The 14381-nt window shown below is 33.0% G+C and overlaps 1 protein-coding gene across 5 annotated transcripts in view; it reads right to left on the bottom strand.

The window, feature by feature from the left end:
• Positions 1–14381, bottom strand: part of SNX24 (sorting nexin 24) — a 295575-nt gene that overhangs the window by 13155 nt on the left and 268039 nt on the right. The window lies entirely within an intron of this gene.

The raw sequence follows: 14381 nt of genomic DNA, 5'->3' as shown, positions 1-14381 counted from the left end.
GAAGAGGGGAATGCTTTTCTCTCCTTTTGTGGGAGATGTGAAGCTCTACTAGTCTAGAACATTGAATGCCTAATGTGTTGCTGTTGATTCTGCTGGTGTAGTCTTTTGAACTCTGGGTGTCCTTATTGTGGTATCCTCCTTGAAATGACAAATCAAATCATCAGAAGTTTGTGGTTAGTTGCAGTCACTCCTAATGGCACTCTTAAAAGAGTTGTGGGTTTATTTTTAATGCTATTAGTTGAAGCACTCAGTCTCCCTAATATCTATCACTAGTTAGAATCTTCCTTATATCATTGATTTAATGATTAACTGCTCAGTATCATTTAATCATTTAACATCAATTAGCACTTATAAAAGGATATTCACAGAGAAGTTATAGAAAGAACAGATTGCAAACATTTCATCCAGCCTTTAGGAACACACACTCCCTTATATTATCTCAGTTTCTCTCTCTGACCCAATCCACATCCTTCTCCAATCAGTTTTCCATAGAGTTACCAAAGTGATTTCTTAAATGTAAGTTTAACTATATCATTTGCATAGTCAACGAATTTCAGTACTTCCTTTACTCTAACCAGATATTATTTCATCTACATCTTATATTTTTCCTAATTTTTATAAGTTTTATAATTACATAATTACATATCATTGTAGGATAACATACACATATATTAAGATATATAATAATAAAATAATATCAAATTTATAATAATTATATAATTAAAACACCCATACACACTGTAGGAACTTGCTCAAACATTTTTTACTGATAGTTATATACAACCCAAAATATTGAAGACTACAGTTCTAGGCAATTTTATTTAAAATTTTTGTTTTATTATAAATTTTTAACACAAAATAAATATATTTCCATAATAACATTACAAAAATTAAATTTAAAAAGTAACGGCATGTCTTTATTGTTAAATATATATTTAATTAACTATAGAAACAAATCACATATACTATATAAACATATATGTTAAATATATAATAAATTCAACATGTAACTTTCAATGCTATTTGTTTGTGATTCTTTCTGCCTTCCTTCTATACTATTTTGTGTTTAACATACTTCCAATGATCCTCTTTAACTTTTTTGTTATTATCCTATTCCTAATTTCCTTTATTCTCCCACCCACACCCCAAGGGGGAAAAAAAGTAAAACAATGAAAAATAAAGTTTTTGAATTGGCCATGTTCACAGATATATGCCTTTTTCTATATATTGAGTCTTAGCACTTCTGACAGGGAGAGGATAGCCAGTCAATCAGCCAGTCAACAAACATTAATTAGGTTCCAAGAACTCCATAAAGCTCTATAAAGGATATAAAAAAAAGCAAAAACAGTGTCTCAGGGAGACAACATCTATATAGCTAAGTACATGCAAAATAGAAATAGAGTAAGGCACTAGCCCTTAGGTAAATAGGAAAGACCTACACAGAAGGTAGGACTTGAGCTGAATTTTAAACAAGGATGCTAAGAAACCAAGGTGAAGAAGGAGAAACATTTTCATCATCAGCCAGTTCAAAGAAAGAGTTGTGTTTGAGAAACAAATAGGCCAGTGTAGTTGAATTGTAGAATGCAAAAAAAGGGAATAAATATAAGAAGACTGAAAGTAGCCACATTAAGAAGAGCTTTAAATATCAAACAGAATTGCTTAATCCTGGAGGTAAAATGGCACTCATTGATATCTATATATGGTAGGGTAGGATGGAGGGGATGTAGTTCTTGTATGTTTTCAAGAAATCACTTTAGCATCTGGAAGGAAGATAGTTTGATGTGAGAAGGCATGAGGCAGGAGACCAGTTATAAGGCCATTATAATGGTACAAGCAAAAGTGAGAAGATCTAACTAGTATTGATTGGAGGAGAGTTAAGATTCAAAAGATGTAGTCGTGGTAGAAATGACAAGATTTAGTAGCTAACTGGGCATGTGAAGTGAGGGAGAATAAGAAGTTGAGGATGATAATAGAAGCTGAGGATCTGGGGGATGGGAAGGGTTATACATACCCTTGATAGCAATAGCAAAGTTAGAAAGTGAGGATGCGGAGGAAAGATAAGCGGTTCTGTTTTAGTCATGTCAGATTTCAGATGCCTAGGTGGGATAGCCAGTTTGAACTATCCAAATATCATTGCTAATAAAGAAATAGAGCTCAGAAGAGAATAAGGCTTAATGTATATTTCTGATAATCATCAGCATACAGATGATAATTGAACCTATGAAGACTTTTGAGATCACCAAGTGAAATGGTACAAAATAAAAGAGAAGAAAGTCCATGATAGAACATGGGCTGCCATGGGTAATTAACCAGAAGAGACAAAGGAGGGATTAGACAGGAAGAGAACTAGGATAGTAGTGTTACTTAATCCAGAGAGGAAAGACTATTCAAGATAGTATCCAGGGATGATTCATATTGTTAGATGCTGCTAAGAGATCAAGGATGATGATTAAGAAAAAGCTATTTGATTTGGCAATTAAAAGATCATTAGTAGATCAAAGATATTAACAGAAAAAATTTCAGATTAAGAAATTAAAACCATTTCTAATCATATGGAAAAAAATGCTCTAAATCACTATTGATCAGAGAAATGCAAATTAGGCAACTCTAAAGTACCACTATACACCTCTGAGATTGGCTAAGATGACAGAAAAAAATAATGATAGATGTTGGAATGGAATGGGAAAACTGGGACACTAATACATTGTTGGTGGAAACTGTGAACTGATCTAATCATCCTGGAGAGCAATTTGGAACTCTGACCAAAGGGCTGTCAAAACTGTATATACCCCTTGATGCAGCAATATCTCTATTGGAATTGTATCCCAAAAAGATAATGAAAAAAAGATAAGGAAATCCACATGTGCAAAAATGTTTATAGTAGTGCTTTTTGTGGTGGTAAGGAACTGAAAATTAAGTGGATGCCCATCAGTTAGGGAATGGCTGAATAAGTTATGGTTTATGAATGTTATGGAACACTATTGTTCTGTAAGAAATGATCAGCAGGATGATTTCAGAAAAGATTGGAGAGATGTACATGAATGAACTGATGCTAAGTGAGTAGAACCAAGAGAACATTGTACACAGCAATAACAAGATTATGTGATGATCAACTGTGATAGACTTGGCTCTTTTCAAAAATGAGTTGATTCAGGCCAATTCCAAGAAACTTGTGATGGGAGAGAGTCAACTGCATCCAGAAAGAAGACTGAATGTGAATTACAACGTAGTACTTTCATCTTTTTTGTTGTTGTTTGCTTACCTTTTTTCTTTCTATTTTTTTCCTTTATGATCTGATTTTTCTGGTACAGCATGACAAATGTGGAAATATGTATAGAAGAATTGTACATGTTTAACATATTGAATTGTTTGCTGGGGGAAGGGAGGGAGAAAAATTTGGAACACAAGGGTAAATGTTGAAAACTATGTTTGCATATATATTTTGAAAATAAAAAGCTATTATTTTTTTTTAAAGTCATTAGTAACTTTTGAAAGATCAATTTCAGTTGCATGATAAGGTCAAGGACCAAACTATAGAGCATTTGTTTAGAATCTAGTAAGTGAAGAAGTGGAAGCACTCAGTGTAGATGGCTTTTCAAGCAATTTAGAAAAGGAGAGGAGATATATAGGAAAATAGCTAGTGTTGATGAAATCAAATGAGGATTTTTTAAGAATGTGAGCAACTTGGACAGGTTTGTAGGCAGCAGGGCAAATAGACAGTGAGAGATAGGGAAACTTTGCTGGAAAAGTCAGTAGGGTATTGGATTAAGTGTGTTTTTAGAGGAGTTAACTTTGGTCACTTCTTTATATGAAACTTGGGTTGACTTCGATAAGGAAAACCTCTATATGAAATTGGAATGAAGGAAGAGACAATGAAAATACCTAAATGATGTAAGATAAAGAAGAAAGGAGTTTTCAGTAAATGATCTCAGTTTGAGGGAGGGGGGAAGGTGAAGGGTGGGAACTAAAGCATAAAGTGAGGTCTTAAATTGAGAGGATAAGGGCAGATGAGTGCCTTGAGGAAAAACAAGAACATCTGGAATGGCTATTGTGGAGAGTGAGACAGTATGCTGATTAGGGAAGAACAGAATGTTTGCCTTGCTGCAGTGAGAGATTAAACAACATAAATCTGCAGTAGACCCAGTCAATACAGTTTTGGAATTTCTCCCAGTTCTCTTAATGGCACATGACTAGGAGCAAAGAAGGTGAATGGTATGAGTAATCCAAGGTTAGAATTTGGCAAGGAATAACCAATGATAGAATAAGGGGACAAGGAATTTGTGAATAGAGAATAGTGTTGAATAGAATTGGCTTACAAAAAGGTTGAGATAGGGGAGGAAGGAGAACAAGCCAGTATAAGGATGATGATCTGGGGGGGGGGGGGGGGGAGGGAGACAGGAAGACAATGGAGGTAATAATGAAGATGAAAAACAAGAACAGGAGTCATAAAATATAAAGGAATATGGAACCATTAAAAAAACATGATTAGATAAATGAATTGCAGAATTCATTTGGTCAACAATTCATTGGTGAACAATAAAAAGGGTACTTCTGAGTGATGGCAAGATTTAAGATATGAATATCTTGACATAGTTAAGGTAGAGGTGTAGATCATGTGAATTGATTGAAGAATTGGGAATTTAATGTGCAAATCTAATTCAGTTAGGGTTTGATTTTTGAATGAAATGATATACTTGTACGTGTCATTCAATAATTAACAAAAGGAGGCTTATTTAGCCACAGCATAGAAAAGATACTAAACAAAGATACTGCAGCACTTTGCTTGGGTTGATAGGCTCCTTGACCCCATATGGAACTGGATCTGGTCAACAAAACAAATTGTAGTGACTTGTTTGCTCTTGGGCCATTCCACAAATTGGCTTTATACTCAGGTGACTAGAAAGGCATCTCAATATGACCAAAAGCCACCTGGAACTTGCATCAGTTGAGACACAGTGTTAACCTTAGTCCCTAGACTTATCAATCTTAACCATAGCTTTCTTTCTTTTTAGAAAACTCTGGTAGATTATCATTCCTATCCCAGGCAAATTAGGATATTTGAAGATGGTTCTGGGAAGAAGAGGGACCTGGGACGAAAAAAGTCCTGTCTTCAGTGCCAATGCCAGTACTATAGGGCAGCCTGGCACTGGAAATGGTCCTGAGGAAGTCTCAGAGTAAAAGAGGAAGTAAGCAATAACTCCTGACATGTACAGAGAGTGACTGGGAAGCTGGCAGGCCATAATACAGGAGGTCACCCTAGGGAAGGATAGTGTGCTTCCTCATGTCTAAAATCTTGCTTCGTCGTTACATTAATCAGTCATTAAGTTTAATCAGACATTAAGTCTTTCAAAGTTTCCCCTTTCCCCTGTTATAATGTTCTAAGAAGGAGGCTGAATGAGTGAATCAATCTAATCATCTTGGAGAGCAATTTGGAACCTTAATCCCTGATGTATTCATCAGGGGAGAACACATCTTAATTTTTCACTAGATATGGATACCTATCTAGCTTCCGGAGTAAGTCCAAAGGAATTGGTTACATTCTCTGAGACTTGTGTAAAGCCATGGAGCTGGTTGGGACCAAGAGATTTTAGCTTTTAACATAAGAGCCAGCCCCGAAAAGGATGAAAGAGGAAAAGGACCTCAGCTTCAATCTTGGTCTCTTCCCCTCGAACCTCTATCCCACTTTGGGTGGGATAGAGAAGGCAAATTCATATAGTTATTCTTTGTGTCTTGGTAGATAGATTCCAAATATTTTGACATTCCATAGTTATTTTGAATGGAACTTCTGCTTCTACCTCCTGCTGGATTTTGCTGGTAATTTATGTGGATATGCTGAATACAAATTCAAGGAGAGGATGAATACAAATTCAAAGCTCTATGTGAAGCATGCTGCCCCTCCACCAAAAAAAAAAAAAAAAAAAAAGATACCATATCTAAGCGGAACTTTTTAAAGATTTCAGCAAAAAAGACTTTCTAGGAGCTTTGAAATTACTTTTGCCATGAACTCTCTAGACCACCCCACTTTCCTCTGATTCAGTATATACAGGGTATGTCACAGACTTAGAAGGAAGGCACATGTTTATAACAGCTATTCTATCATCTTGGTAAACAGCCTGTTCTAAACGCTAATTAGGTCTGGCTGTCTAAATTATATCAACTGATAATGATGATAAAAAGCACTCTTGTGGGGAATCTAAATATTAGAAGAGGCACCTTCATGCCCAAGGGATAATCTTGGAGTCCTTGGGGGATAGAGTAGCCATGCTATGTGGACCCAGCTCATTAATGTGATGGTATTTGGGATGGTTTACATCAGAGCCTGTATTGTATTGTTCCTGTATAAATTGTTCTTCTAGTTCTCACTTATATCTGCATCAGTTCATAGAAATTTTCTCAGGTTTCCCTCAAAAGGAATGTTTCATCAGGTCCATTTCATCATTTTTATAGCATAATAATGCTTCATCACATTCAAATATAATGCTTTACTCCTATTTCCAACTTTTTGTTATAACAATAAGATTTGCTATGATTATTTGTGTTTATGTGGGCCATTTTGCTCTTTCTTTTTAATCACTTTAAAATATAGCTCTAGCAGCAGTATCACTGGGGGAAAAAAGAATAGTTAAGTGACTTTTGGGACATAATTCTAAATTGTTTTTCAGAATGATGAGACTAATTCATAGACAACATGGAACAATCAATATATTAATTTGCCTATTTTCCTGTAGAAAAACATTCATTTTTTTCAATCTTTAAGATTTTTATGGCATTTCTCTGAATATTAGTAATTGGAAACATTTTTCCCCCAAATTGATTGTCAATAGTTTAGATTTATTCCTTTGAAAACTGTCTATATTCTTTGAAGAGTATTTATAGGGAAATTGCTCTCACTTTAAGGTACTTTATGTATTTTGTATATGACGTATTTGTTAGAGAAACTTGCTGCAAAGATTCTCTCTCCCACCCTCCAATTTTCCATTTCCCTTTTACTTTTAATTGTATTGGTTTTGTTCATGCAATACCCTTTTAATTCCAAATTATAAAAATTAATTTTGTCTTTTGTGGTCCTTTTTTCCCTTATTTGGTCATAAACTTTTCCCCTCTTTTTAAGGACAAAAAGGATTTTGTTTCTTGCTCCTCTAATTTACAATATGATTTTAAATATTGAAGTCTTATATCCATTTGGAGCTTATTTTGGTATAAAATGTGAGATGCTACTCTAGTTTCTGCCAGATTGTTTTCCAGTTTTTCCAACAGTTTTTGCTATAGCGGGGATCTTTGGATTTTTTAGACTCTGCTGATATATTCATTTGTTTCTATATGTTTTGCATCCAATCTATTCCACAAATTAATATATTTTAAAATTTAATTTGTACAAGATCATTTTGTGGGTTCCAGTTTTGCAGTATACTTTGAAATCTATTATGACTAGCACACCTTCTTTTCAATATTTTTTCATTATTTCCTCAAGATACATGACCTTTTGTTCCTCTGCATGAACTTTATTATCATTTTTCTTAGAGCTACATTCTTTGGTTGGTTGGTTGTATGATCCTAAAATAATAAGTTCATTAGAAATAGTAGTATTGTTTACTACACTGATATGGCCTAACTACGAGCAATAAATAGATCTCCAATTATTTAAGGCCTTCATTTCTGAAGAGTATTTTGTAATTGTATTTATATAGTTCCTGTTTGTGTCTTGGTAGTTGCCCAAGTATTTTATACATTCTGTAGTGATTTTTTAAAAATGTAATGTCCATTCTATAACTTCTTGTGGGATTTTGATGGCATAGGCAAAAAATACTGATTTATTGGGACTTATTTTATATCTTGAAATTTTGCTTAAGCTATTATCTCAATTTTCAATTGTTTTGGGATCTTCAGATAGATCATCATTTGCAAAAAGTGATACTTCTGTTTCCTTTTTGCCCATGTTTATTTCCTGAATTTTCTTATATTGTCTTATTGCTTTAGCAATAATGCTGAAATAATACCGGTAATAACAAACATCCTTACTAAACCCATGATCTGATTTCAAAGTTCTTTACTTTTTCTCCATAACATATAATATTGGGTTTTGGTTTTATAAAAATACCACTTACTATGTTAAGGAAAGGTCAATTTATGTTTTCTAGTGCTTTTAAAAACCAATGCTAAATTTTTCATTGCATGTATTGATATGATTATGTGGTTTTAAAAATTATTTTTGATATTCATATGGTCTGTTAGGTTTATAGTAGTACTTTTTGTTGAATCAATTTGAATTCCTGGTATAAATTCAAAATACTCATGGTATATAATCTCTTAGCTTCTTTTAATTTTTATTTAATATTGTGTTAATATTCATTAGAATTCATTTTAAAAATATTTGTTTTTTCTCTAGTTGATTTGGGTATCAACCCAACCATGATAAATAGATAGATAGATAGATAGATAGATAGATAGATAGATAGATACACATCTATCATAGGCATAGTTTGGAAGAATCCTTTATTTTCATATTTTAGCAAAAAAGTTTATGTAATAATGAAAAAATGGAATATTTATTAGAAAGCATTTGTAAATGCATCGTTCTTGGTAATATTTTCCTTGAGGATTTATTTGTGGTTTAATGTCTTTTTCTAGTATGGGACTACTAAAACAATCTATTTCTTATTTTATTAACATGCATATTGTATATTTTGTAACAATTTATTTCATTTAAATTATTGATATTGTTGCATATAATTGTGCAAAGCAGTTTCTGATAGTTTTATTTATTTCATATTCATTTGTAAATTCTCTCTTTTTCGTTTTTGATACATGTATTTTTCCTGTGTCTTTCTTCATCCCACTAGCTATTTATCTGTTTTGTTATTTTAAAAAATAAGTTACTAGTTTTATGTTCCTCAAGTTTGCCATTTTCTCATTTGTATTTTAGAATTTCTACTTTAACATTTACATTTTGTGTGACTTTTTCCAGTTTTTTAAAATTTAATTGCATTCACAGTTCATCGTTCTTTTTTCTTCAGCTGATGAAAGTTAGACAAAGGACATTTAATCTGGGTTCATAGATGGATTTTTAAAATTTAATACAATTATTCCCTTTGCAATTGTATTTATTTTTTTGTACTTAAAACCAATATTATATTGTTATGGAAATGTTTATTTTACTCCATAAATAAAAACAATAAATTTTAAAAATATTTTGATAAGGGATCTATTACATATCTATGGTTTAGATATTTATGTATGTCTATGTGCATATAGACACACACACACACACACACACACACACACAATTCCTCTTAAGGATTGTTTTATCTGCATCCCACAAGTTTTTGTATGTTGTCTCTGTTGCCATTTTTTAACAAAATTTTCTATTGTTTTTATGATGTGTTTGTTGATGCATTAATTCATTAGGATCAAATTATGCAATCTTTAAATTTTCCTTAAGAGTGGATATAATTTTAGTGAATATATTTTTCTTTCATTATGGCCAGTAAAGGATTTGTTTAGTATTTTTACTTTTCATTTGTTTTTGTGGGGCTTTTATGTCTCAATCCAGTTCAATTTTTGTAAAGGTCCCATTCATAGCTGAAAAATATGTAAATTTCTATTCCCATTTAGTAATTATCAGAGATATAATTTCCAACTTTTCTAAAGTTCTCTTCAAATGCTTATCTTATTTATGTTAGTTAAATTTTCCTGTATACAAAAGGAAGTACAATGAGATTCTCCACTATTAAGATTTTATCATTTCCTTCCTAAAATCCTATTACCTTTTTTCTTTTAAGTTTTCAGATACTATAATGTTTATTACATGTACATTAAATATTGATATTGATTTGTTACCTATGGTGCTTTTAATCATATAGTAGTTTCTTTGTCTATCTCTTTATTGTCTATTTTTATTGTTGAACTTGTCTGAAATCATGGTTGTTATCTTTGCTTTTTTTTTTTTTTTGAGTTCATCTGAAAGTTAACAGATTTTGTTTTAGAATCTTACCGTTAGAATTTTGTTTCTAGTGGGTTCCTTGCAAATAACATATTGTTAAAATCTGCTTTCGGATGCATTCTACTATCCTTTCCTGTAAGCTGATGTGGTGAGTTTAATACAGTATCTCCCCTTAAAATGTCATATAATGGTTGTAATTAATAGCTAGTTAAGCCTAACGCTGGATGCATCCATTGGATGGATATCTCCTATCAATTTCTGAAAGTCATGCGCTAAAATATAGTGTTCGGGCTAGCTTTCTGGAGGACCTCAGGGCCAGCCTTGATCTTAGCAGGAGTGCAGGAGGCAGGAGAGCCAACGGAAGGATGGTCAAAAATGGAATGTCTCTCTTCCAGTTCTTCTTAGCTCTTATATACCTTATTACAATTACATCATTACAGCATACTATGTATGTGTGAATTAGAGAACCATTACACCACCATACTAAGTATATATGTGATCTAGAGAATCATCATCTCAGCAATTCCACTGAATTAACATCTTGTTTCAAGTATACTTCTCCAGAGTTTCTGCCCACTACACTTTCTCAGTTTTTAGAGGATGCCTTCTAATTCATGATTGTTAATTGTATATTTATCTCCCCATCCTGTTCTGACATCTTTTCCTTCTGCCCTCTTCTTCCCTTTTATAAAACAGGTGGCAAATGAGAAAGTTAGCTAAATACTAATAATACATAACATTATGTGATGTCTCCACTTTATTATTCCTTTTTGCTTACATATTTTTGCCTCTAATTACAGATTTTTACTTTCTTTTCTTCATGCTCCACTCTCTGATGCTAGTTTGTTTTCCTTAGAGGTAGTTAAATGAGTTCAATGTGCTTCTACACCAAGCACTTTTATATGTCTACGCCTTTACATCTCTTTCACTTTCCCCCTCCTTTCCTCCCTCCCTCCCTTTCTCTTTCTGTATTTTCCTTTTCTTGGTTCAAATGAAAGTGAGGTTCATGAGATGCTTCCATCTCTTCCTCTATCTATATTTTTTATTTTCATGCACCCCTCTTAAGGGAGGTGGTAAATTCTCTTGGCATCAAAATGAAAAACAAACAAACAAACAAACAAACCCAAACCACTTTTAATGTCCTCTGTCCTTTTTAACTTTTTCTTTGACCCTTGAAAATATTAGAATTCTTTATCACCTTATTAGAATATAAACAATTCATCATCATACAGTCCTTTCCAACTGAACTGTATGATGTATTTACCTTTCTTAAGTTTCTTCTGATTGCTAAAGCATATGTATATTAAAGTTTCTACTTGTTTCTTGCCTTTTCATTACAAATGCATGGAAGTAATTTTTTTCATTTAAGTTCTATTATCTTTTTGCATTTTGGAAAGTTGTACTCAGTGCTCTCTCAATTTATAATTCCCAATTCTTGTGTGATTAAAGTCAGCTTTGGCTTCTTATTTGCTCTTTTTTGGTTTTTTGGCTAAATTTATTATCTAGAAGTTTTTAATTTTAGTTATGATGTTAATGAGAGTTTTCATTTTCAGGAAGAGTCTAGTGGATTTCATTTTCACTTTGTTTTGGTTCTAACATATTTGGATAAGTTTTTATTCATGATTCTTTGGATTATGGTATCCAGTCTCCATTTTCAATAGTCTTATAAGTCTTAAATTATCTCTTTGATCTGTTTTCTAGGCCTTATTGTCTCAGGAAGTCTATGCTTTCTGTTTGGCCTATATTACTTTTTAGGGATTTCAATTCTTGGGTAAGCTTTGTCCGTTCTAAAGTTCTTGTCTTTGCCATTCTTTCCTACAACCTATCTTTTTTTTTTTTTAATTTTTTTTAAATTTTTTATTTAATAATTACATTATATTGACACTCGTTTCTGTTCCGATTTTTTTCCCCCTCCCTCCCTCCATCCCCTCCCCTAGATGGCAAGCAGTCCTTTATATGTCCTACAACCTATCTTTGATTTTAACATTGTCTTTTGTAGATACTTTCATTTTTTCTAGATATTCTTAAAGTATTTCTGACCAGGGCATGCTTTTAAGCTCTATTTAGATATGTACACATATTCTTTTTTTTTTTTTTTGAATTTGACTTTTAAGTTTCTCTTAGTTCAGTTTTTCTTCATTGTCTTTGCATCTTCTATTTGTTCTTATATACAGCCACAGTTTCTAGGTTGATTCTTTGTGTTTGAGTTAGTTGACTTTTGGATGTGTGGATTATATTAGGTCCTACCTTCTGCAGGCGTTCCTGTACTTTCACTCAATTTCCTGGCATCTCAATTTGGGTTTTAGTTTTTTCTCTACTTCCTTACACAGTTTTGAACCCAGAATTTCTTCTGTTCTTTGTTCTGAGCCTGGTGGGAACTACCCTAATACTGAGAGAAGATATCCTGGGAGATGGTATTTGTTGTAGTTCTGAGGTCCTCTCTTGGTTGCTGTTTCCTGGGAAGGGTTGCCCAGATGCAAAGCTGAACTACATAGGATCTGATATAGTTCGATTTCCTGTTCCACCTTGGATATGGTTGTTTCTGGTTTGTCTGTGTGCATCTCTGGTTCTGACTCCTACTACAGACCTACTTGAGCTTTGTCTTAAATTTGTTATCTTTCCTCCGTTTGGTTTCATCAGAATTCTGGCAGCCTTTTTGTGCAGTCTTAAGACTAGATGTAGGAGGTTTTATAGTTGTTTCTCTTTAATTTTGTTATTGTTCCTTCTGGTATTATTGTAGCATTATTTATAGCATTGTAGCATTGTGTTTGAGGATATTCCATTGCCCTCTAAATCCTACACAATCTCATTTCACAATTCTATCAGTGACAATCATTTTGAGTAGAATGACATGGTCATCCTTGTGCATTTGTGCAGTTCTATATGTCTCTTTAGTTATTAAATATTTTTTTCCTCAATAAAAGTTTGTAATTTTGTTCTTTATATCTCTAGTTAGCTTATTTACAATTCATAGCCTCAGGTCATAGAATCTTACTTATTCTCTCTGTACTCCTAGAAGTCTATTCTACCAATGTCTTAGGTCCACACAAGACTGCTCAGTATTATCTCTTAACTATAATAAATTCTGAGATAGTGTGGTTTGGCAACAACAATATTATCAATCAATCATGCCAGACAATGTATGGAGGAGGATACAATACAAAGAGTGAAACAATCCCTGCTCACAAGGAGCTTACTTTCTAATTGGGAAGACAAGCATATATGTAAGCATATAGAGAATAAAATACAAAATAGTCAAATAGACATAGTTTGAGAAAGCAGGTATTAATAGTTGGGAGGATCAGGAAAAAGTTAAAATAGAAGGTGGTATTTTAAACTGTACGTGGAAAGAAGAGAAACACTATGAGATGAAAGTGAGGAGCAAATACTTTGTAAGCCTAGAGGACAGTCAAGACAGAGAGACATGGAAGATGGAATGTGCTATGTGGGAAATAGAGAGGTAACTAGTTTATTTGGATAGTGGAAGCAGTAAGTATTTATTAAGCCCTGACTATGTGCCAGGCATTCTGCTAAATCTGAGCACACAAAAAAAGGCAAAAATCGTCCTTTTTCCAATGGAGAAAGGTTTTGGAAAATATAGCCTAGATCCCATGTTGGGTGAAACTCTGGAAGATAATATTGCTCCTACCACACAGGCTTCCTGTGACCACAGGTCACACCTTCCTAAAATTCATAAGATTATTACTTCAATTTTCTCTTTATTGGCTAGAATCAAGATAAGAATAGCAGTTTGCTTTTTTCTTTTTGTATTTTCTAGCTGATGAAACTGTTAGCAAGTCAAGAATTTATCAACTGCTCTGGTTTTAATGGAAAGCTTTCTCTTAGAAATAGTAGGTAGAAAAAGATTCCCATCATGGCAATATTTTCTTTAAATGGTGTATGATCTTTATCAAGAACTCATCAGCACTGAAATATTCATTATTGACACCTGGGAAATTCACAATAGAAATATAAAATAAAAAATCTAGTCAAATTTTTTATTCTATTTTATTATTTCTATTTCTATTTTATGTAACATTCTTTTTTTTTTTTCATCCTTTACTTCTTTGCAGACTATTCATAACTAGCATTTAAAAATAATAGCTAGCACTTATATGGTGCTTTAAGGTTTGCAAAGTACTTCACCTGTTGTCTTGTTTTTATCCTCCCAACTAACATGTGAGTTAAGTGCTATGGTCTCCATTTTACATCTGGAGAAACTGAAGCAGGAAGAAATTAAGTGACTTACTCATGGTCACATAGCTAACACATTTAAGGAAGAATTTAAGCTGAAATCTTTCTGAGCCTAAGACCAAGGCTTTACTCAGTCTATCCCCTAGTTATCCATCCTTTTCTCCCAGCTACTTTCTTCTCTGGCTTTTTTTTTTTTAAGATTTTTTTTTTTGTTGTTGTTTCTTCTCTACTAAGTTTTCTTGGTCAG

Source organism: Antechinus flavipes, chromosome 1, assembly GCF_016432865.1.
Source record: "Antechinus flavipes isolate AdamAnt ecotype Samford, QLD, Australia chromosome 1, AdamAnt_v2, whole genome shotgun sequence".
In the NCBI taxonomy this organism is placed as follows: Eukaryota; Metazoa; Chordata; class Mammalia; order Dasyuromorphia; family Dasyuridae; genus Antechinus; species Antechinus flavipes.
This window is presented reverse-complemented; position numbering and strand designations above follow the sequence as displayed.